The sequence below is a fragment of the Polypterus senegalus genome, chromosome 5, assembly GCF_016835505.1.
Source record: "Polypterus senegalus isolate Bchr_013 chromosome 5, ASM1683550v1, whole genome shotgun sequence".
In the NCBI taxonomy this organism is placed as follows: Eukaryota; Metazoa; Chordata; class Cladistia; order Polypteriformes; family Polypteridae; genus Polypterus; species Polypterus senegalus.
In genome coordinates, this window is record NC_053158.1 from 104,475,264 (window position 1) to 104,500,873 (window position 25,610).

Consider the following 25,610-nt stretch of genomic DNA (forward strand, 5'->3'; position numbering starts at 1 on the left):
ATTCATTTACTCACTGGCATAATTAAATTTTAATGTTTTAAAATGAAATGCTGTATAACATATCCAGATACCATGTTACAATATTTTTCTTTTTTCCTTCAAAGATGAAATGCTTCATCACAGCAACACCCCTCCAGCTTTCTTGAATGTCCTGATTCAACTGCATAAAATTTGACAGACAGTCTTTCAGTTTTCAAATGACACTGCATTTCATTTTCTAAGTTTTCCACTTTCTGTGTTCCATATTTTTTTTTTTTTTTTTTGTGCAACCAACCATTGGTTTTGTATTTTGGATACACATTATAATTTATTTGACAACTATATATATTCTGACAGGGTAAGATCTGCACTTCAAAATGATACATAGGCTATAGGTTTTCAGTCATGGATATGGATACTTATTTGAAAACAGTAAAAATGGAGAAAAACAATCCTGTTTTTTGTACTGCTTCAAAACAGTAAAACTAGACATATTACTTAGCATTTTTTCTGGTTGTTCCTGACACATTCACTGACAGTATTATACTGTGTTGGCTGAGATTGGCTCCAGCAGACCCCCGTGACCCTGTGTTAGGATTTAGCGGGTTGGATAATGACTGACTGATTAATGAAGTTAATCTAATCTAATCTACCTGTAAATAAGTAGCAAAGATATAAAAGTGCCAAATAGACAATAAAGGGAATGGAAGTATACATTGTTAAGAGAAAGTTTCAGTAGCAAAATTGAAATTGTCAATAGTGTTATGATTAGATGTTTTATTTGTTTGTTTGTGTGATTCCCTTTCTTTTTGATTAAAATTTCTGCATTTAAAATGGGGTTTGAGCTTTTGTTTTTTGTTTTAGATTACTTTTTTGGGGCAAAGTAGACATTGCCCATTCTGCTAGGCTTTAGTTGCACATTAGGTCTTTTAAGAAAACAGATTTAACAAAGATGCAGGCATCCAGCAGCGCCTTCCCCCACAGTGACTGAACTTCAACTTGAACCAGGATCTGTCTGGATATCTAACAACAATAGTGTAAATCAGAGTTGCACTGACATCTCTCCAGAGCATCCTCTGCAGACATCTTGAGCCAGAACACACAAAATGGACTCATACAAGGACAAAGACAGATAATTCAAGGGATGACAACTCTGATGAACAGAAGAACTTGCCTGTGAGGACACACTGATTTTGTATCTGGAAGTGACTTTAATCTAATCAATAGAATTAATATGTTCCCTTAAAAGCAGTTACACTTGTCCCATCCTGAATATTCTGTAATTTTTTTTCTCTGGACACTCACTAAACTCCCTGTCACCCACTCTGGGAATTCCTCAGGGAGGGGGAAATATAAATGGCTAAAAACCTCCAAAACCTGCACTCTGAAACTAAAAGTTGAGGAGGCGTTCTCTGTAAAGCAGAGAATGGACCAGCTCGTTCTCTTTGTGGATCATAACTTGGGAGGTGATAATTAATTGACAATCTCTCTGCCAAGCCAAGCTGTGGGCCAGTGGGCTTAAAAGGCTGAGCAGCAGCCATCACTTCTAAACTATTACACCAGACACAAAGAACAGCAGACAACAAATAAAAGGGCTTAGCTGAAAGAAACACTGCACACCACAAATAAAGGATCATGCAGCAAAGTGAAAGAGTACACTCCAACACAAGAAGAATGCTTCACTTGAACCCAAAGCAGCAACAAAGCAACAACTCCACACAGCATTGGACATCCCCTTTAAAGATCTGGTATTGTAAAACTGTTTATCTGTGTCAACTCTAAATATTAAGTAGACAGTCAGCCTTTCTATGTTATATATTGGTCTGTCTAGTCGGTCTGTTTTCTGTCTTATACGTCAACATATATACGCAGTTGTCATATTTCTATAATCCTTGAGCTTATCAATAAATTGTATTACTCTATTTCCTAAAACAAGTGTGCTTCAGTTACCTTGATATACGTCTAAAAGCTGGAGACTCCCCTCTTATGACAAAGAAAGGTAAGGTAAATAAAGTAGGAGCCTTTCCAATTTATTTGGCAAAAGTGATGCTTTAATAAATAAGTTAGAATTCATCTTTTCATTTCCAACATTAATTTGCGTTCCTCTGGGTGGACGCAATAAATCACACTCATTCCTACATTTATTTGCATCCCCCTGGGTGTCTTATTGACAAGCCCACTGTTTTCCTGGTTAATGATGCTCTGCTTGTGTTTTCCTGACTAATAACTCTAGTTTAATGTTTGGGGTTAAGACATCGCAATTTATCGATTTTTTGTTATTGATTTTGGCCTGTTTTTTTTGACTATGCTTTGTCTCCTGATCTTTCATTAAAAGAATTTGACTTTACCTTTGGGTGGAAGAATAAATACAGAAGCTGCAAGAGCTTGCTTTGGGCCATCACAAATCACATTTTCTGAGGCATGAATTAGCTCACTCCAAAATGACCAATTAAGAGTTACACAGGCACAAGGTTTGGGAGTTGGGGGAGAACACTGCTCTATCTCATTATGGGATCCTGCCCCGACTGGGGTTTAAATTGTTTAATGTTTCTATTCATTCCTGATTCTTTTATTTATGTTTATCATGTGCATCACTCTTTATTTTTTACTTTGTTTATCTATATAAGCTGCCTTGATTATGTTCCAAGTGTTTTGTGGGTGGTTATCCCAAGAGCTGGAGCCACCAGTCAATTACCGCCAAGTACTGTCCTCCACCCGATAAATCCAGAGGAACTTCTACAATTCATTTCAAATGCACTTAGCAGTGGAGAGTTCTTGTGTTTTTGTGCATTTAATGTGCTGAATGACTTTCTGGATTTTTGACATTTCCTTTTGTTGTTTGTATTTTCTTAGGATTTTGTATTGGAACATTTAGTTGTATTGGATTGCCTTAATGATTTGGGCAAATCCTACTGCCTTTGTGCTTCATTGAGCGTCATTGTTACTGACGAGCATATATGAGTTATAAATCTTTTATTTTATTTTATAATAATTCTAAGAGTCCCTTTTTGTATCTAGCCAAGATTTTGATGGGAATCCCCTCCGAAACCCCACCCTAGCAGTGGGCAATTTTGGAAATGTTTTTGGAACTTTTTGGCACCCTTTTGTGCTTTAGGTTTCTTAGTCATGACAAACACATGTCAGCTTTACATGGACAGCAACCTGGTCAGAATTTGAACCCAGTCTCCAAGAGCACTGAAGCAGCAGCATTAGCTACTACACCATTTTGATTTCACATTTACATATGTAAAGTATCACATAATTAAGTTATTTCAATTTTTTGGAGTGTCTTTTAAAAATTATGTCTTCAAGCATGTAGTGCGGAAAGCATCAACAGTAGAGGGCTGCATTTTGACTTGAATAGTGAGCACGGTTGAGGATAAACTGAAATTGCTGCTGTACTCACTACTACAGGTGACAGCCTTGGAAGCTTTTGATTGATAATGCTATAAAGATAATGAAAGTTATTCAGTGGATTTAAAATAACAATCACAAGTTTTTATTAGCATCAAATGCCTGATGAAGAATGTCCTCATTATACTTGGGCTTGGGTAAATGTCTACTAAAAATAAACAGTAAAAGTTAATGATTACTTCACTCAAATATATCTCCTTTAGGTCTATATTTCTGTCATTTCAGTGAAGTGCCTTGCCCATTTCCCTAAGCATTCTCTAATTTACTCCTGATCCTTTCTCTTTCTCTGTCTCTACCTTTGTTTCCCTCTGTCAACTCTGGATTGTCTTCCTCCCATCAGCCTGCCTTCACCTCATCTATCCTCATTAGTCACTTCACTGCAGCTCTGACCTGAGGTGCCTTTTCATACAATCACATTGTCAATCCTCAAAGTGAACTTTATTGTCATCTGAACCATATACAGTAGACCCCCGCGAAGTCACGGTGCAGAGTTCGAGGCCTCAGTCATTCATGGATTTTTCCTTAGAACCTAACTAATAATTGTTAGCAAAAACTGCAAATACCCTCTGCAATTTTTATGGCTTTTTTCATGGCAATACTGTACCGTAGAGAGAGCAGGAAGCAACTGTAGAGAAAACCGTGGCTTGGGATGGTGAAATTAGCCAATAGAATTTGAAACTGCAACTCCCAGCCGTCCCTGCAGTGGCTCTGATTGGTCTTCTGCTGAGGGTGCTGGGGCTGATGAGGTCAAAGGATGTCATCACAGCTTTTAAAAAGGGGATCGGTGACCAAAAGCAAAAAAAAAAGTTTTTGTAATTTGTGTTTCAAGTTCCTGTCTGTCTGCCTTCTGTTGGGTTACCTTTACTTATTCGTTTTGTCCTGGATCGTTTTGTGCGTCTAGATTGTCTCCTGTCTGCCTGTGTACATAAGGACTGTAAGTGGATTCATGGCCATCCTGCAAAGAAAGGAGCGCTCCTGAACCCGTCCACCTGTATTCACCATTTCAGGAACTACTGGTAGGATTATCTTTACATTCCCGTTCAATGTGTGGATCTCTGGACTATCTATTTTCATTATTAAATTTCATCCGTTGCTGTTTTTCATGAATATTTTCATTATTTACTGTGTGTGTTTTGTTTGTGCTTTGTTGTATTTAATGTGTAATCGCCATAAGGGGAACGGGGTGGTATCATTGTTTTCATATATTTCATTTGTTTTCATTACATTCTTTATTTGCTGTTTGATTACCGGTTTGCTTTGTTCTTGTCTCTGTTTGTGAGTGCACGCGGGTTGGGTCATGGCTGGGTGCGTCCCTGGAATCTCCACCATAAAAATAAATAAATCACCATCTTCTCGACGGTGTGAATCTTAATGGCACCGAACTGCTACAGAGTTATTTATTTCTCCTTGCTGCTAATTGACTATGATGCATCTCCAGCTGAGTGTTCTTGTGTTTTCAATTTTGTGACTCTTATCCCTTAAACCGCTACAACCAGCTATACAGTAATCATTTCCCAATGCCATTTGCTAGCACGCAGGAGCTGATCAGTCAGTGTTGTACATTCATTGAGCAGCCAGCTCATGACCACTGCCATGAACGCACCCCTAGAAGACACAGACGCTCCTAGATTACCTTCACATTGCTTCCTTACTTACTGGGCTTACTTGTGGCTGCTCTATTGCGTGATACGCTTCTTGCGCGACGCTACGCTTACTTAAAAGCCTGAACAGCACCAGTCCTTTTTGGCTGATTGCTTTGTTTCTCTCTCCTCCCCTAGACATTCTCTGCTCCTGTTGGGGGTCTTGCTCCCGTTGTGCTCCCCTATGATGTTTGTCTATTCTTTAATCAATAACTAACTGCATACTGAGCTCCTTTTACTTCTGAAAGAGACATGTTTGTTTGAAGTGTTTGAATAAAGTCCCTGTCTCTACAATCTCCTATGTTTCTGTGCAATTCTGTGACCCAAGCCTGACACCCTGCAGTACTGCAGCCTCACTATGTCTGGGATTGAGCCGCTGCACTAGACTAGCCTGCAAGCATTAGCGATTACCTCTGTGTGCTTGCATGCAGCCAGTTCAAGCGCAGTTGGCTCAATGATTTACTGAGTTTCATCCATGGTGTCAGTTGCACTTTCTACATATTGTTCCGGTAGTTTTTTAAATAGTTTTTACAGTTCATTAGCAGTGGGTAAAATGATCAGTGTTGCAGTAATTGTGATGCTCTTTGCATGAAAAAAATGTGTTCCATTAAAATTTCACTTTTTCTTTGTTAATTGTGACATTTACTTAAAGTGCAGCAAAAATGTATTTGGCATCCAGGGATGCATTAACCCCAAGTATGTGGCAGATTAAGGGTCAAAGCCCATGATGCCGCCAAAACGAGCTGCACCATTTAAGGCTTCTGGCAATGAAAACACACTTGCATGAATTACAGTACATATAGCAGTAACATCTGTATTTTACTTTCTTGCGCTGCGGGAGACATAACAGTACAGTATACAGGTTTACCTTTACATTCTTTATTTTTAGGTAACGTATTAAGCTGAGTTTGAAATTAAATTAAAGTGTTTTGGGGGCATATTTAGGGTTTAAACTATGAAAATAGGCATTTTTTAACCACATCCAAAATTCACGGTTTTTCACAATTTGTGGGTGCTCTAGGAACATAACCCCCGCGAATTTTGGGGGTGTATTGTACAAGTATATAGATAGACGAAATTGCGAAGTTCAGGGTCCACAGTGTAACAACATGAAGTGCAAATAATAAATTAAAATTAAAATTAAAATTTAAATTTTAAATTAAAACACAAACAAGATAAGACATTTTGCAAAGACAAGACAAAGAAGTAGCAGCAATATTGACGTGTAGTTAGCAATATGAACATCGATGCAATGTATGGTATTTGCAATCTAGATACATAAGAAAAGTTAATAGATATGAAATATAATAAATAAATAATAAATAATAGATATAGATAATACAGGAATTATCAGTTTATTATAATAGTTGCTTAAGACATGTGTAAACAATGACAGGTCAGAATGTTTCACAGCAGAAGGATATCAAGAGTGTCAAAATTCTTAAAGGTCAGTATGAGGTTTTAGTTCTTTTCTACATGTACACTTGCCTTTGCAGGAAAGTGTTTTTAGAGATGGTTGAGGCAGTGTGGAATATCCCAGGTGGCAGCATGGTGTTAAGGAGTCTGACAGCTTGGGGGTAAAAACTATCATGCAGCCTGGCAGATCTGGAATTTCCCATGCTTTCTATTGGGCTTACATGGTCCCACTCCTACTGGTTACTGACACTATACATTGCCATATAGCAAACTAATGGAAAGGACTGGTGTTCTAATCTTCATATCCACTCTCCCTCTCTATTAGATTATAAGTGTTCTATAACATTTCACATATGACATTTGTTCCAATCTTCTATCACCCTACTTGTGCAAGTTCCTTTCTTTTGCTCTAAAAGCACAGGTTGTTTTACTTGTATCCCACCATGCTTTGGCAAGATCTGTGTCAATTTGCCCAAGCCAGTGCTATGCCGCTTTCAGAACATGGACACTGTAGTTAGCAGCACTTTGTTTTCACTGTGATCTCTAGCAAATCATATGCATGTGATTCCATCTGATTGTTTTCTTTTTTGTGCATTAAAAAAAACAGACATTTAACCTTCATTACTCCCAAGAATGCTTTATAAATGTACAGTGGTGTGAAAAACTATATGCCCCCTTCCTGATTTCTTATTCTTTTCTATGTTTGTCACACAAAATGTTTCTGATCATCAAACACATTTAACCATTAGTCAAATATAACACAAGTAAACACAAAATGCAGTTTTTAAATGATGGTTTTTATTATTTAGGGAGAAAAAAAATCCAAACCTACATGGCCCTGTGTGGAAAGTAATTGCCCCCTTGTTAAAAAATAACCTAACTGTGGTGTATCACTCCTGAGTTCAATTTCCAAAGCCACCCCCAGGCCTGATTACTGCCACACCTGTTTTAATCAAGAAATCACTTAAATAGGAGCTGCCTGACACAGAGAAGTAGACCAAAAGCACCTTAAAAGCTAGACATCATGCCAAGATCCAAAGAAATTCAGGAACAAATGAGAACAGAAGTAATTGAGATCTATCAGTCTGGTAAAGGTTATAAAGCCATTTCTAAAGCTTTAAAACTCCAGCGAACCACAGTGAGAGCCATTATCCACAAATGGCAAAAACATGAAACAGTGGTGAACCTTCCCAGGAGTGGCCAGCCGACCAAAATTACCCCAAGAGTGCAGAGACGACTCATCCGAGAGGTCACAAAAGACCCCAGGACAACGTCTAAAGAACTGCAGGCCTCACTTGCCTCAATTAAGGTCAGTGTTCGCGACTCCACCATAAGAAAGAGACTGGGCAAAAACGGCCTGCATGGCAGATTTCCAAGACGCAAACCACTGTTAAGCAAAAAGAATATTAGGGCTTGTCTCAATTTTGCTAAGAAACATCTCAATGATTGCCAAGACTTTTGGGAAAATACCTTGTGGACTGATGAGACAAAAGTTGAACTTTTTGTAAGGCAAATGTCCCGTTACATCTGGCGTAAAAGGAACACAGCATTTCAGAAAAAGAATATCATACCAACAGTAAAATATGGTGGTGGTAGTGTGATGGTCTGGGGTTGTTTTGCTGCTTCAGGACCTGGAAGGCTTGCTGTGATAGATGGAACCATGAATTCTACTGTCTACCAAAAAATCCTGAAGGAGAATTTCCGGCCATCTGTTCGTCAACTCAAGCTGAAGCGATCTTGGGTGCTGCCAGAGGACAATGACCCAAAACACACTAGCAAATCCAACTCTGAATGGCAGAAGAAAAACAAAATGAAGACTTTGGAGTGGCCTAGTTAAAGTCCTGACCTGAATCCAATTGAGATGCTATGGCATGACCTTAAAAAGGCGGTTCATGCTAGAAAACCCTAAAATAAAGCTGAATTCCAACAATTCTGCAAAGATGAGTGGGCCAAAATTCCTCGAGAGCGCTGTAAAAGACTCATTGCAAGTTTTCGCAAACGCTTGATTGCAGTTATTGCTGCTAAGGGTGGCCCAACCAGTTATGTTCAGGGGGCAATTACTTTTTCACACAGGGCCATGTAGGTTTGGATTTTTTTTCTCCCTAAATAATAAAAACCATCATTTAAAAACTGCATTTTGTGTTTACTTGTGTTATATTTGACTAATGGTTAAATGTGTTTGATGATCAGAAACATTTTGTGTGACAAACATGCAAAAGAATAAGAAATCAGGAAGGGGGCAAATGGTTTTTCAAACCACTGTATGTATCCCATAATGTCATCACTAACTAACAGTATGTATGGTTTGTAAAGGTTTGCATATTGGGACAGTGTAAATTAGAGGTAATATAAAGTATGAAAGAATTCAAATTGATGGTCATGGACATATAAGCGTAAGCACCATCAATAAGGAGCAATCATTCTATTGTCATCCAATCCCAAAGATACTGACAAAATTCATTGTAAAATTAAACTAAAAAAACTTAATTCTAGATGTAGTCTGTTTGTTGCCATGAGATGCATTTAAAAGTGGAGGTATACTTAACACTTCAGCCATACTGGTAGCATATGGTAATGGTGACAGCAAATTCAGAACATTATTATAGCAGCCGCATAAACATATAAATTGAATTTGGATCCCTCAGATAAATTAAATATACCAATACACTCACAAAGTTGAATGTAGAGTAGTCAAAGTATAATAATCATGCTTAACAATCATCTTTACTCAGTATTGACTGAGACATTAGGACATGAGGATATAATATAACAATCCATTCGATGCAAAACATCACATACTCTGAAAATATGAACAAGCCTAGAGACAACATGAGGAGTGTTATCTACTACTTCAAAGTTTGGTAAGTTTTAAAGTAAACTTTAATGAAAGTCCTACTTAAGAAACCCATGTTTTGAAATAAGACAGTACTAAGCAATGAATTCAAGGACTAGAGTTACATTTAATTTTTGCTGACTGACTTGTTTGTATTTTGGAAAAAAAGGAAAGAAGGCAAAAACACAAAGTTTTGACTGTGTAGCTTTAATCAGGTGTGCAACTGAAAGGGGAAAAGCAGGTAACATAAATAGGAGGTGAATGAGGGAAGGAAGGCAGTGCAGATGAAAGGAAAAAAGGTTAGAGTAGGTGAGAAAATGCTACCAATAAAAAAGATAAAGGGAAAGATTAAAATGTAATTTGGTCATAAAGACCTGGACATATATGTGATCCCAGGCTAAGAATTAACTTAACTTCTTCTGATTTACATTGAAAAGTGTGTTTGAAGACCTGTGAAAGAAGACAGACAGATCAGTGTGGCCAAGATCAACGGAAGTGAAGTATTCTACAATCGACTTTGTAAGGTCTTCGATCTTAATGGCTCGAACGTACTCCCTAAAACTGTTCCCCTGTTTCACTTACATAGAGGGACCAGATGGAGGGGAATTGTTTGGTGATTTATTTACAACTGGCACAATGGTTCCTATTATAAATCAAATTACCTGGAGAGGAATGTGGCTGTACTGTCTGAAATGAGCTGCAGACAAGATGTTTGCATAGGTAAGGTGGCTGACTTAAGGAGTGCAAGGGAGTGTTCGTTAAAAAAAAGACTGCTGTGAAAGCATCTATCTGCAAAATGGGGAAATTTTGTTTAAATGACCTATAGAATAGAGAGAGAGTATTAGGGTGGAATGGGAGGAACAACGGGATTAAGATTTTATATTTGGGGTTCCACTTAGCGTAAATGTAATGAGAGATCTACTCCTGGCTTGATTGAGGGTGCTGCCCACAATACGATAAGGGAATCTTTTATCAATGAAGAAACTCCTTCAATGAGAGATCTTACTCACACTGATCTCTCTGTCTTCTTTAACATGGCTTAAAAGATACTTTAAAAAAAATCAAAAGAACCTAAGTTCACTTTTAGCCTGAGATCACACAATTCTCCAGAACGTAATGGGACTGACTGGCTTCTCTAATCGCAGCCTTTCATTACTTACTCTAACTATTTCTCCATTCATCTACTGTGACTTTGTTCCCTCCTTCAACTCCTATATATATTACCTGTTTTATCTTTTCGTAGATGCACACCTGATGAAGGCTATACAGCTGAAACGCTGTGTCGTTAACCTTCTTTATCTTTTTAGCGTGAAAATAACCATTAACCCTTTTTATCTTTGCAGATACATGCTGACACCACCCTTCACTAACTTAATTTCTATTTTGCTGCATTTATGCCTCCTGTTTTGCTCTGATTTGAGGTTATTATTATTATTGTAAGTAACAGCAGGGGGCAGCAGTAAGAGCACCCCGGCTGTCAGAACTGAACCAGATGAATTAATACACAAATTGCCTGCCTGCTTCCAGTGCCTGCTAGAGGAGAGCTATGAAAACAGGGCTCTCGGCCTACAGCGATAGGCAGTCATCCACAATGAATTTTAAAAATTTGTTCTGTGCAACCTGTTCACCTGCAACAGGACTGTGCTACATCATTATTATTATTATTATTATTATTATTATTATTATTATTATTATTATTATTATTATTATTATTGTGATAGTTATAGTTGTTGTTCTATATATACAATTAAACACTACAAATACAAGTTTCAAGCAAAGAGTTTATTTCAGTTTTGCAGTTATTATAAATAGCATGAATAAATAAAAAAAAAACAAAAAAAAAACCCCAAAGTAGTCTTCAGTGCTTTTACATAAAAACATTACTAAGGGTCCTGACTTGGCAGGAACACAAATAATTAATTTTGTGAGTAAACCAGGAGAAGCAGCCAAAAAGCAAAACAAAAGAAAATAAAAATTAACTGAAGCGACCAAAACCCAGACGAGAGGCAAAAATCAAGGTCAAAAAAACAGGCAATAATTCGAAAACCATGCAATATGAGAAAAGCGAACACACAATAAATCAAAATGCAATTAAGCAGTTTATCCGCAGAGTGGATAAGTCTCATGTGCTGGTTGCTGATTAAGTCAAGGTCATGGCCTTGGAAAGCACGGTCCTAGAAACGCAGGTCATGATCCTTGTAATGGTACACAATATGGCTTCTCTTAAACAAAAAGGCTACAATATATAAATATTCCATCTAAATCATGACACTATGGTCCACTAAAACCAAATCTTTTGATACCAATAAGCAATTTTTGAATTCAAGAAATATATATGTCAACAACAGACTACAGAATGTCACCAAATTCATTGATTATTATTTATGCTGTATACTTTGATTTGTGTTGTAGGCGATGTTCATGACAAGGTACTTTATATACAAAACCAATGGAATATGTTCAGGAAAACTCTAAGCCATAGGTTACTGAGATATTTTCCAAAGGCCTGTTTATTCGGAGAAGAAAAAGGTTGCATATTCAGTTTGTGCTAAATTCAGAAGAATAAATTCAAAAAAGCACAAATGCTTTCCAGCATAGGTGGTAGATACTAAACACTTCATTGGCTGAGACTGATTTATCTCGTATACAGGAAGTTTCAATGCATACAGTAATCAAGAGATCTGCTGACAGTTAGTCAGGGTGAAGGGTTTCATCATCATCATGGCTCATTTTAAAGGTTTAGCTTTAGAACATACAAAATGAATGAATATATAAAAAGAAGAAAAAGAAAAATGAGGACAAAGTTTGAAAGGAATATAAGTAAAATTAGGTATGGTGAATAGTCTAATCAAATATGTTTCAGATGTTAGCTTAATATGAGTAACTATTTAATGTAACTACACAGAAGTACTGTCATATTTTAATGTAGGCTTTTAATGGTTTAGTATTATTTATGTTTGAGTTTTATTTTTAATGTAGCATTTTTATATGTTTAATATACTTAGTGATTTCTTTTTGAAGTTGTTTTTATTCTGTGTTTATTTACAGCACTTTAATAAACAATTGTTTAAATGTGCTTTATAAGTAAATGATTGATTGATTGATTGGAGTGACTACACCATTGACAATATTTTCTATTTATTACTCAACATGCTTTCAATGACACAGCTTGATTCTGAATTCTTTACCTGCACCATACCTCAAATTAATAATTTTTTAGTTTAAAATACATACAATGTAAACTATTCCAGGTCATCCATTTACAATTAACATTAGATTATATTGTATACCTATATCATGAAAGGTTGCTGTGCATTTTAAAATCAATTTTGGTGTCATTTAATTAAAATATTACTTAAATTATTAGATATAGCAACATGTACTGTATATCTGTATTCCTTTAAATAAAGTGTAATGTCCCTTATGCACTCTTTGTAGAAAGCTTTATTTATTTATATCAGGATTTAAGATTTTTATTGATGCTTACTCTGCGGAAACAGCCAAAGCCCATAAGAATAAAACAATCCCTGGACAAGAACTACAAAGAAATAAATAACTTCCAAGGTTATAAGCAAGTGAATAGTTTTAAAAGCCTTTGGATAAAATATATGGCGCTCTTCTGAAAATGAATAAATGCCAATATTTCAAATGTAATTATACTTAACAAGCAAAATGGACTGTAATGCATTGTGTGCACACTGATGTTTTCTGCAGTATCTTGTGTTCTGTATAGAATCTTTTATTTTTGATATGCTGTTTTATGTCAATTTTGTCAAGTAAATGGTCATTTCTGTGAGAGTAGGGATTCCTAGTTACAGTTCTCCATACCCAGAATACCACACACATGGAAAAATGCAAAACTGTGATATTTTTTTAAAGAAGTAGTATAAAGAGGGAGAAAATGAAATGAATAAATAGAAGGGTTAACAAAACACTAGTGCCTCTATGAGGCAGGTTAAACTGGCACTAACCTGGAATGGAAAAATAAAAACATTCTTTAAAACCAGATTATACTTTGGCAATTAAAGACATCACTAGATTAGTGGTAAAAGTGAATGATGAAGTTATACTCAGACTTATTTTGGTATTTGGTACACTGTATTAATCCCAGAAGATATGCTGATATAGTCAAAGAAAATATGAGCTTGAAACTATTGGAAGTTATGTCCAAGAAAAGAGGAATTCTAGAGTGCGTGTGCTAAACAGTGTGCTGTCACACCAAGTTAAAAGGAGGTAAAAAGAACATCCGTTAAGTGAGATATTCTTGATGTTCATTTATGATAGTCAATACGCCCAAAAGAGCAAATGTGCCTAATCACTTTTATACAAGAATCCCAGAAAATGCTGCATATAGATCTGATTGTACATCTACATGAATAACTACAGAAAATAAAACTACTGCCTATTTGCAAATGCTAAACATCTCATACCAGAATATATACAGACGACAATACTGAAGTGAACATTATTCTTAAGATACCTATTTTGAAAATCTCCAAATGAATGTTGCCTTAACAAATTTTATTAGCCTTCAAGATGTTGCTTCACTTGTGTTTTCAGCTGTACCCTGAATGTTTAATGTACACAAATGGACGAAATTGGCTGTGGTTTTTAGAAAGAACCCCTGTAGGCGTGGCCTTTTCAGCTTCTGACTTTGCTGCAATCAACTTTCAAGATTTTAATGAGGTGCATATTTTTATTCCGAGAATCTCATCTTGCCCCTAAAACTACTACATTCTGACTAAACTGCTAAATCACCCAGATCACTCCCCACCTACTCCATCTATTAGAAGAAACATACATACATGGTTCATGATTCAAATTGCTAATTCAAGATCAACAGTAAAAAGGGTAATAAATAAAAAGCTAAAAGGTAGTTACAAAACATTAGTCATTTTTTGAAAGTTATATATAAAAGTGGGACCATTTAATGGTGAAGTGGTTAGTCCTGCTATTCCACAATTCTAACAGGCTTGCTTTGAATGTCACTGGAGCTTGTAGTTTCCTCCTGTGTCTTTACGGGTGTTTCTTCAGCTAAAGGTTTATAAGTTAAATTACCTGATAGCTCTAAATTGACTCCGTATGAGTGAGTGTGGGCGTCTGTGTAAGTATACCTGTGATGTTTCCTGCCTTGAGCAAGCTGCTGGCCACCAACAACTCCCAGATGGATTAAGCAAGATAAATGATGAACTTAAATTAGTTATTTTATTAGAACGAAAAAGCTACACGTCCATGTAATTGACAGAAATTACAAACCTGGAAAGATGCAGTAAATACACAAAATGGGCATTTTTTTCAAGTTTCACCAGTGAAAGTATCAAGTATCTACAATGAATATTACAGTGGCATAAACAAAAATAGAGATGATAAAGATAGATGTGCTTCCCAGATTAAAAATGTTGAAACTAAATACATCTTCATCTCCTGGCAACATTTATGCTGTAGTCCTCAGGGATGCAAGTGATTAAATTTACAAACCCTTACTCTCTGAGTGAGGGATACTCTAAATACTAGAGGCTAAGCATCATTATATAAAATGCATGTTACAGAAATTACAGGTCAATTACCTTAACGAGAATTACATGAAAAATAATTAAATCAATTATACAAGATAGGAAGCAGCACTGTTGTGTCAAATCAGAGTCAACATTGGTTGAAATAATTATTCCTTTTTAACTAATACTACATGGTAGAATTTTACTTTATAGTAGAAGAATAAACAAATAATAATCTGAATAACCTAGCCAAGTTTTAAAGAGTTTAACTAAGATCAAACCTTGCAATAATTTGGCTTTGAAAGTGGACAACTACTGAAAGGATTATCCAGACTGGATACAAATGTGAGGAAAGGTGTACTACCAGAGTATGGTCCTGTATAAGAGTAATGCCAAAAATGACGACTGGAGATGAATCAATAGAAAATCACCTTAGATGCTTGAGAATTGGTAACTGGCATGGGCCAGATGTGTCTGCACATATGTTCAGAAAAGAATGATGCTGAAGAGGTTTGACAAAAAGCCAACGCACCAGCTGGCTGTTAGGTCGAAGAAGAGGTAGAATGAGAATCAGACAGGTAGAGAACTGTCTTCGGAGATGTGTTGCCCTTTTAAGTCTGACAGCTCACAAGACCTTTGCAAAAGACTAGGAAGTGCATGAAAAACAGGAGAATATTTATGGAGTTGTAGCTTAGAGTGCCCATTGTCAAGAAAGGCTAATCTAGAGATAAAAAATGACCGACCGGACCAATAAATGGTGTATCCACCTACAGAGATCTGGCCAGTCCCTGGTCTGCGCACCTCAGAGAGTGCCGCCACTGAAATGCTTTAGTTTACACAGCTCCTCCGACAGCAGAGGAAGATGATCATCTTGCCGGAGAGCCAAGATGTTCCATGCGCCTACCCGTATGAGAAGCCTCAAATTGGGACCGGAGTGCTGCCATGCAGCAGGCAACACCTCAGCACCACACCAGTTCTGATCCCCAACAGACCTGACTCCATTGGCTCATCAAAGGTTTTGACTCTTCCGCGGTTGGAACTCATGAGGGCTTTCCCCCAACCCCTTCATGATGCAAGCAGCCTTCCTATGAGCAGCTGCAGTAGAGCTACTCCCGCGGTGAGCAAAAAGGAGTCCTTTTTGTCGTCTCGGAGCTGTATGAAGTTTTTTGTGGTTAGGGTGCCAATCCTGCCACCAACCCCCATGATTTCCCTGCAAGTTGGAGAGAATTCAGTGAAGGTTAAACTGCTAGAAAGAAACAACGAGCAAAAGAGGCAGTTGTATTGGTGTAGTAGTTGGAGGTGGACATGAGGAGAGGATGCTTCATCTGAAATACAAGAAGGCTAGATGGACAGTAGCATTTGTCTTTTTACTGATTCTTTTCAAAAATATGTTCTCCATATTTATCCCTTATTGGCATGTTTTGTTCTTTTAAAATAAGCACATCAATTATAATAAGTATAACTCTTTTGAGCTTATTTCAAGTGCAGAGAGAGACACCGGGAGGTTTTTTTTTTTTATCATCTCTTCAGAAGCTAATTATTATTTTGTGAGTTTTGTGCTGATGAGAAAAAAATTGTCTTAATGTAGGCAACAGCAGTTTAAGCCATTAGAATGCTTTTTCATTTTTTAGTAGATATCAGAATCATGCCCACTGCTCATTTTAGTTTAGGCAAATGCTTTAGATAATCGTTTAGTAAGCAACTTACTTAAATTAGCAGGTGACAAATTAGTGGAATTAGCAGTAAGCTGGAGGCAACAGTGTGCAGATGGCCATGAACTGATTTCAGTATTAATTAGATTAATTCTAACAAAAGTTTACACTTAAGATCGAAGATTATTAGGAATGATTACACAAAGGGTGGTTTGGAGATTGAAAGTACAACTATTAAAAAAGACTCATTATTATTATTAAAAGTAGACTCCTCATTACTAACAAAGGGAATAAAGGGCATATATGATCCTGTGAGGAATATCATAATATGGGAGGGCAAGTCTAGTAAAGATATCTTTAAGATGTGTAATAAAAGACTTTGCAAAGCATTATCTGACAAAGTCATCAACAAGAAAGGAAAAGCAATCAAAAATGAACTATAGTCAAAAAGATGTTGACAGATTTGCCATATTGCAATTGCTTATTTAAACAGAAAACTGTTGGTGAATAGCAATCTGTTAAAAGTAGGACAAGGTTGAGGGGAGCATATCCAGCAGTATAAAATAGGGTAATTACAGTAATTGCTAATTCATTTGAGGCCTAAAGAACAAATTGTGTCATTCCCTTTTGACTGTAACATCATATTTGCTGAACAAGGATGGTCGACTTTTAACTGAAATTTCCAGGTTAACCCCTATTTCCACGATGTGTTTGGCATTTTGAAACATATCTTGCGGTTCTATTGTTCACAAACTGCTTAAAATGAATTTCAGTGCATTCTAGGAATGCTCTGAAAAAGTGATGCCAATACTGAAGCATTCCATTTCACTCTTTAGTCTCAAATTTTGCATTGGATATAAACAGGTCAGAGGAATTTTGAATATTTTTAGGAAGAGATAATCTGCTGAATGAAAGAAACTGCAACTGTCAGATTTGACAGAGTCTGCTGCTAGGGTAGATGACCTTATGCAACAAAGACTTGTTTTCAAGTTAACAGAAAAATATTCTGCAGTCCCAGGATATACAATAAAATCCTCAAATCCAGGTATGCAAACCTTGCCGAGTCATACACAAAAAAAGACTCCAGGCTGTAACTGATGCCAAAGGTGCTTCAACTATGCACTGAGGAAAGGGTCTTAATACTTGTGCCAATGTCATATTTCAGTTTTTAATTTTTAATAAATTTGCAAACATTTTCAAATTCAATTTTTGTCTTTGTAATTCTGGGGTATTGGGTGCTCCTGGATGTGGGTAAAAAAAATATTTTAAATTAATTTAGTACAAAATTACATAATAACAAAACCTAAAAAAAGTGAAAGGGTCTGAAAACTTTCTGAATTTTCTTTATGTGTAGAAGATGCCTTATTGACACGTGTAGCAAACTTTATTTAGTTGGGACATTTTCTTCAAGGCAGATCTATCATTAAAACCAAGCCGCCTAGAGGATATGACAACACTGACACTAAAGATTTTGGAGTCCTCATGTTTTTCAGTGCACTATGGCAAGGAGTCCATCACCCATTTTCCTTTCCTTATTTAAGCCATAGTTTCCTGACTTAGGGTACTGGATTTACATGTGGAGAAAGGCTAGCACATGTTGATAACTCTGACTCAGACGTTTGGTTTATCTTTCATTTCTGTGGCCTCTTGCTAATAACAGTCACATTTTTCATACACTGGCCACTGCTCCACTTCAGTGTTCCTCTAAAAAGCCGGTACTTCTCAGAAGAAGCAGAGCCAGCCTTAGGGCGAAGTGAACAAAGCGACCGCTTTGGGCCCACTGCGCCCAAGGTTTTTTCCTGTGATGCAACGCTGCTGCGGAGGGCCCAATGGAGCAACAGACTCCTTCACTCCAACCTCTATTACAAATTTTTTTATATATATAATTCACGGGCAACATATTCCATTACCTAATTACTCTACGTGGACATCTCCACTCGGCACTCCAATCTTCATTACGCTTCACTCAGGCCTCCACGGCTCATTTGTGCCTCTGTCCTCAGTAGGCGGCCACTTACGCTTCAGTCAGGGACGCTCCGCCGCACTGCATTTTCGACAGAGCATAAAAGGGGCCCTTCTTTTCGTAAAGCCATCACTTTCCTTCATATCAATATGTTTCCATTTTGTTAGAAAGAACATCTTGTAGATAGTAGTAAGGCCTTGCAGAATTTCCACAGTTTGAAATTATTGTATTCCAAATGTCTTCAGTTCCACCGCCAAAGAAATATAAATCAGGTGCTCAAAACGTAAAGAAAAAGCAGCGGAAGAGGAATTCTTCGCTACCCAAAAAGGCGCTTTGCAACGCTTCCTAATGAAAATGGTTAGCTCTAGCAGCAGCAGCAGCAGCACTTGCACCAGGACTGAATGTGTCTTCCTAGTCCAAAAGGGGCCCTTTTGCGAAACCGGGATTCAATATCCTATGAATGATGATGGGCGCCATTTTTCTGATTCCTTTTATTCCCGAAAATTACCAAATGGGGAATTTGTTGACAGGCCCAAGCTTGTTTACTCAAAGAACAAAAATGCTGTTTTTTGTTTCTGCTGCAAGTTATTCTTGAATATCCAGATCAAATTGACTACTGATGGTTGCGGTGATTGGAGAAATTTGTCCCGAGACGTGTGCAGTCACGAAATATCTGCCAACCATATACGTGCCTTTAAGGATTGGTTGGAACTTCAAAATCGCTTAAAGGCAAGATGTACTATTGATAAGCGTGCACAAGAACTTCTGCTAAGAGAAATTGAGCATTGGTGCAATGTATTAACAAGAATTATTGTTATTATTCAGCTTCGGGGTGAAAGAAACCTGGCGTTTCAAGGTTCTAGTGATCGTATATTTGCCCCGCATAATGGCAATTTTCTTGGGTTAGTGGAATTGTTAGCCAAATTTGATCCGTGCACGCAAGAACATGTTCGAAGGATTATAGACAATGAAATCCGCGATCATTATCTGGGCAAAAACGTTCAAAATGAAATAATTCAGTTGATGGGTAATGCTACGTTAGAGAAAATAATTTCCCATATTCATAAGGCCAAGTATTTCTCAATCATTCTTGACTGCACTCCTGATATAAGCCATGAAGAGCAGGGGCCTCATGTATAACGCCGTGTGTAGAGCTCGCACTATAACATGGCCTAAGCTCAAAAGCCGAAATGTGCTTACGCGCAGAAAAATCCAGATGCAGGAATCTGTGCGTACTCCAACTTCCACCTTCTTCCACTACATAAATTGCAATCAGCGTGAAAAGTAACGCTCATGCATGCACTTTATGTAACGCCCCAACACCTCCCAGAATTACGCCTCTTTGAATATGCAAATGAATGTAAATCGCCCTTAAGCTCAGCCTTCTGTGAAAAGAGAATGGGAAAAGCACGGGGGAAAATATAAGAATGTCAGCGAATACCAAGTGGAGGCAAAGGAAAAACATACTATTCGTTCAAATAAACAGTTTAATAAAAACTGATCGAGTGACATAGTGTGTTGGAGAAACTTGAAAGCTCACGTTCACAAAATTGCACAGTGCCGGAAATAAAAAAGAAGTCACATATCAAAGTCGCCGTGAAAAGGCGAGTTGTAGCCCACTGTCTGAGTGTCATATGAAAGCTTATTAGGGTACAGAGAAAAAAAGGCACACAGTGGGGAAAAAGCACGAAATGTCAACTTCAATCTCGACATTTCCACTGTAATCACGTAGTTTATTTTGTCATTAAAGTAGAACATCATAAACTTCATCTTAAAATTGTTTAATTAACCAGTTTCTCAAATCACATCGTAATTAAAGTAGCACGTTAATTGCTTTGTTTTGTATTTGATCTTCTATGTGCTCTATGTGTGTGAATCACTACTTGCTTCTTAAACCGGCTCTCTTCCTCCAACTGGACACAGAATCCATTACATTCGTGATATTACAGCTCTATGAATAACTAAAATACTGAGATGTATACATGATATCATTTTTATGATGATAGGAGTTAAAGCACGTTATTAAACATGAGTTTCACGGCGCAGTGATTGTGTGCAACCTTCGATTTAATAATTTATTGCAGCAGTACTCAGGGGTGGCTCTAGGCTTGTGGCGGCACTGGGCAGAGGAAGAATCGGTGGCTCCTTCGCCTGCCAATGTCAGTAAGGTAGCTTATGCACGGTGGATGGCCACATCCGTTGCAGACACTGCATAGCCGCCTTATGCTCATGACACAAGTATTTAACTTTTGCCGAAATTTGTCGCTGCGTTTTTAGCTGTGTTGTTATTTTCTCTATCTGTTTCATATTCAGTATACTGTATATTGGCATAGCCGCCTCTGCAGTCCTTGCTTTTCTTTCCCCAAATACCCAATCACCACACAATCAGCTCTGTAATAGAAGTTAAGCCATCTGTAAGCTTAGAGCGCCGATTCTTCAAAACGTTTAAGGAACATTGAAATATCTTCGTAGTACATGTGTAATTATTCTATCCTTCACGACACTCCCAGCGAAGAATATTGATTATTTAAATGAAGTTAAAGTTTTATCTGTATAATATAATAAACATATTTTGCTGCATTTCACCTTAAAAATGATATCGTCATCATATGTAAATACGCGCTTCATAAAGTGGCTCAGGTTGTGCGATATTATAACTGTAGTGCAAGTTTACAGTGGGGTGATTGTACTTCTAAGTACAAACAGTTCTACAAGGTTCAATTGATTAAGTGCATTTAAAGTTCTTGGGATGAAACTGTTTCTGAACCGCGAGGTCCACAGGAAAGGCTTTGAAACGTTTTGCCGTGGCTGAGACAGCGTGTCCCCTGTATACCGATAATTCTCTTTCCAATCAATTGCTGCTGTGATTCACACTCAGATAGAGTGATATAAATACTCCAAGTGGTGCAGTGAGAGTAATATGGAAAAAGATGATTCGCTGTGGCAACTCCTAACAGGAGGAGCTGAAAGAAGAAGAAGAAGAAGGTGCAGTGAGAGTAACAACGCTAAAGCGGTTATGGTATTTGGAATACTATGGCTATTCCCTGGACCATTATATTGTTACAAGTTAATTACAATCAGATGCGTCACACTAATAAACAATATGGGGTTAGTTTCAGTGTATTTATAAAGCCGCGTCAGGAAAATAAGGTGTAACCACACAGGAACAGTACCATTGCTTTGACGCTGGGTGCCATCAGTCTGCAAAACCGAGCAAAGAAGTTGTGAATGACAAGGTATGAGGTACCGTGGAAAAGTGCGTGGCTTTACGCCAAGTGTAGGTTTTATGTGGAAAAGTTCTTACGCAACATTTCTGTATGTACGCACCGTTTATACATGAGGCCCCAGATGATGATGATAATAAGGATCGTTCATATTGATTGCTCCTCGGTGGAAGTTCGAGAATATTTTGTAGGGTACATAGCCGTTGATGATAGCACTGGCTCCAGTCTCACAGACCAATGCTTACGGATGCTCTCGGAGTTGAAATTGGACCTAGGTAACTGTAGGGAACAGGGATTTGATAATGGTTCCAATATGAAACGCAAACACAGTGGCATTCAGAAACGAATACTGGATAAAAATCCACGAGCATTCTACATCCCATGCGGTTGTCATAGCCTTAATTTGCTTGTCGGAGACATGGCAAAATTTGTCACCAACTGCCATGTCGCTTTTTGGAATGTTACATCTGATCTATTTGCTGTTTAGTGCTTCTACAGTACGCTGGCAGATTCTGGAGAAGCACATCAATAATTTCACTCTGAAGCGCATTTGTGACACTAGATGGGAATGCAGGATTGAGAGTGTTAAAGCTGTCAGATTCCAAATAGGCTCTGTGTATGACACGCTGGTAGATGTTTCTGAAGATTCTAAAGATCCTAAGGCTAGAACTGAAGCCGCTGCAGCTGAAAAATTTTCCATTTCTTGTTTCCTTAGCGATTTGGTACAACATTCTTTCACAGATCAATGTAGCCAGCAAAATTTTGCAAAATGAAAATATGTACTATGATGTTGCTCTCAAATGCATCAACACTGTCTCTGACTATTTGGTTTCATACAGAGAAAATGGACTAGAATTAGCAAAAGCTACAGCCAGAGAGCTCGCTAATGAATTGGAGATGCCTTCCGAGGATGTTGCATTTCCTGCTGTAACCAGTTTACGCAGGAGACGAACAAAGCGCCATTTTGATTATGAAGTCCGAGATGAGTTAATAACTGATCCAATGGAAAAGTTAGCACAGAATTCTTTCTTGTCCTTCTGGATCAAGCAATCATGTCCATGAATGAGAGGTTTGATCAAATGAAACAGCATTTTGATAATTTTGGATTTCTGTGCAATTATCAGTTAATATCATCCATGGATGATAATACTTTGATGAAATACTCTATGGACTTGAAAATTGCATTAACTGACTCGAAGAATAATGAATCATACATTGATGCACACGCACTATGCAGTGAAATTCGCATGTTTGCCAATTTAGTTCCTAGCAACTCAACGGCCATGCAAGCACTGGAATATCTGTATGAGAAGGAGTTAGCAACTGCCATGTCTAATGTTGCTGTGGCTCTCAGAATAGCATTGACTGTGCCTATAATAGTATCTTCAGCAGAGAAGAGTTTTTCAAAACTCAAGCTTATCAAAAATGACTTGCGAAGCTCCATGAGCCACAAACGTCTGAATAGTCTGGCATGATTTCAATTGAGCAAGAGATAGTCGAATCTCTTAATTATTCTGAACTTATTCATGAGTTTGCCAGTGCCAAGGTTCGAAAAGTGTTTTTTGTGTGAAATAGATTTCAAAATCTGCTGGTAAGTTATTTAATACGGAAATCTGAATATCTTGAAAGTATGAAAACAAGCTTTAAAACCGAATAAAAATGTAAAAACAAAATAATGTGGATCTCATCTTCATAAAATAAAAAAAATATAAAAAACTAAAAAAAAGTGCTTGGCCTAGCTATTTACCTCCACATGCTGCCTGGTGGAAACAGTAAAAGCTGGCTAAAATGTAGCTTTATCTGTTAATGTATCGTCACTAAAGACATTTATGCGGGCCCACTCCGATCTCCTTCACTCAGGGCCTTCTACGACAGTCTGCGCTGACAGCCTTCAAATTTGACTCCTGTCAGTGTGTTACGGTTGTCAGTGTCAAACGGAAATAGTCAAAAAGTGATGGTTGTAGATGCCGGGTAAACACATTTCTGCAGTTCAGAATGTAGGAAATCGCTTGGGGCCAGAGTTCTGCCCCGGACCCCCTAGCTGCAGGGGTCGGGCCCCTTATGAGGCCCTAGGTATCAGTTTGCTTCAGGCCCGTAATTGTCTAGGGCCGGCTCTGACTTCTGTGTGGTACCTTCAGTTTGTTTATATAAGGTGCCCCCAGAATGAATGTTTTAGGCTAATATTGTTTTGATAGTGGTTCCAAATTTGGATTTTGGGCAAATGAAATCTACAGGTCTGTATGGATCTATAATCAGTCTGTATGGCTGTAGTACCAGATAAAATAACTTTTGCCTCTTTGTGAGGATCAAAGTACAGACTTTATCATTTTGTTGTGTTTTAAAACCTTGCTATATGCTGGTACCTCTGCATTCTCATCACAGCAGTATATTTTTGGAGTCTTTCACTAAACATAGATTCAGCTTGGAGCATCCTTTACTCAGGTTGCTTTCAAGAAATCATAAAGAACATCTGGGGATAACATTGTATCTTAAGAATGTGGAGCTACTAAGTAAAGGAAGCATCACAGTTTCAAATTTATTGCTGTAGCTCAGCACGCCTTCCACGTAAATGCCAAAAACATTTATTTGCTAAATCAGAAGCCTGTTTTAATAATGTGGCCCACCAGGGGGTGCACCAGCCGCTGCAACCCTGACACAGACAGACATGGGACATAAGTGCAAGCATATTCTTTTATTTTTTTTTTCTTTTTCACATGGGAAATGTCTTCTCCCATTTCCACGTGTACAGCACAGTCACAGCACAAATTCAGTCCAGCACCAAAACTCTTCCTTCTCTCTCTTTGCCTCCGCTCCTCCTAGCAAGCTTTGTTTTCTTCCACTCGACTCTGGTTCATGGAGTAGAGGCTGCTAGCTCCTTTTATAAGGCACCTGGAAGTGCTCCAGGTGCTCCTGACCCAGTTCAGGCAGCACCTTTGGGTGTGGTGGAAGTGCTGTAGCCAAGAGCTCAGCAGCAGCTGCAGCATCCCCTGGCGGTGCCCACGGGACTCAACAAGGCTGCAGCAAACTCCAGCTGCCATGGAGCCCTGTGGGAGTCCGAGGCACCACTGGCTGCCACTTAGCGGTCTGGGAGATGTAATGTTCTGGATAAGTTCCCTCCCCTGGTCCTTCCAGTGTAGAGGCAAACTCGGCTGGGCAAGAGCCTCGGCTGTATACCACAATAAGTTACTACCTCTCAATACTGTTGAGTACACTTTGTTCAAAAATATTGAAAGTAGTGTTCATTGATGAAATTTGCCAAAGCATTTTTGCAGGGAATATTCTCTGTTTAACTATGACCTTGTTTGCAGAATATTTTTCTGGAGATTCACTGTGCGACTGGCTCAGACAAACTTTTTTTCTCCCACATGATTCTTAGCTAGGCCAGCTAGATATCACAGAGCTGTAGCAGCCATATGTAGAACTTTTACATATGTTTATGTCACTACCGAATCCTGTTCATGTGTGCATTATGCACTGATTGGTACTCCAACTGAATTTGCACAACCCAAAAAAAATGTGCAGTATTTTCATTTAACAGGTACGTTAGTTGGCCATAAAGAAAATATTATGAAAATACTTTCCTGTTGTGTATAGATTCACTGGATTAAACTAGGTAGCACAGTTCAGGTAGTGACAGGCACGGGCCCACTGAGTATATAACACGGATCCCTCACAGGCTCTTTGGATGTGTTGGTAAGTACTCAGAACTATGAAGTGCCTGAGAGAGAAGGAAGACAAGGTAGATGTGTTTCTGTGTGGTAAGTGGATAAGACAAACCAGCACGGAAAAATGGCAAATACCTATTGATGAAAGGTATGAGAACCAGTAATGGATTTGCCTCCAGACTCTTTTGTTGCACTTTGAATGTCTCTGTTTTATCCTTCCCTTGTTTTATGTATTTGATTAGGAAGATGTACCATTTTTCATACATCTGGGCTTCCTTGGCAGTATTTCATGTGTGAAGAGATGTCAGAATGGCACCAAATTACAATGC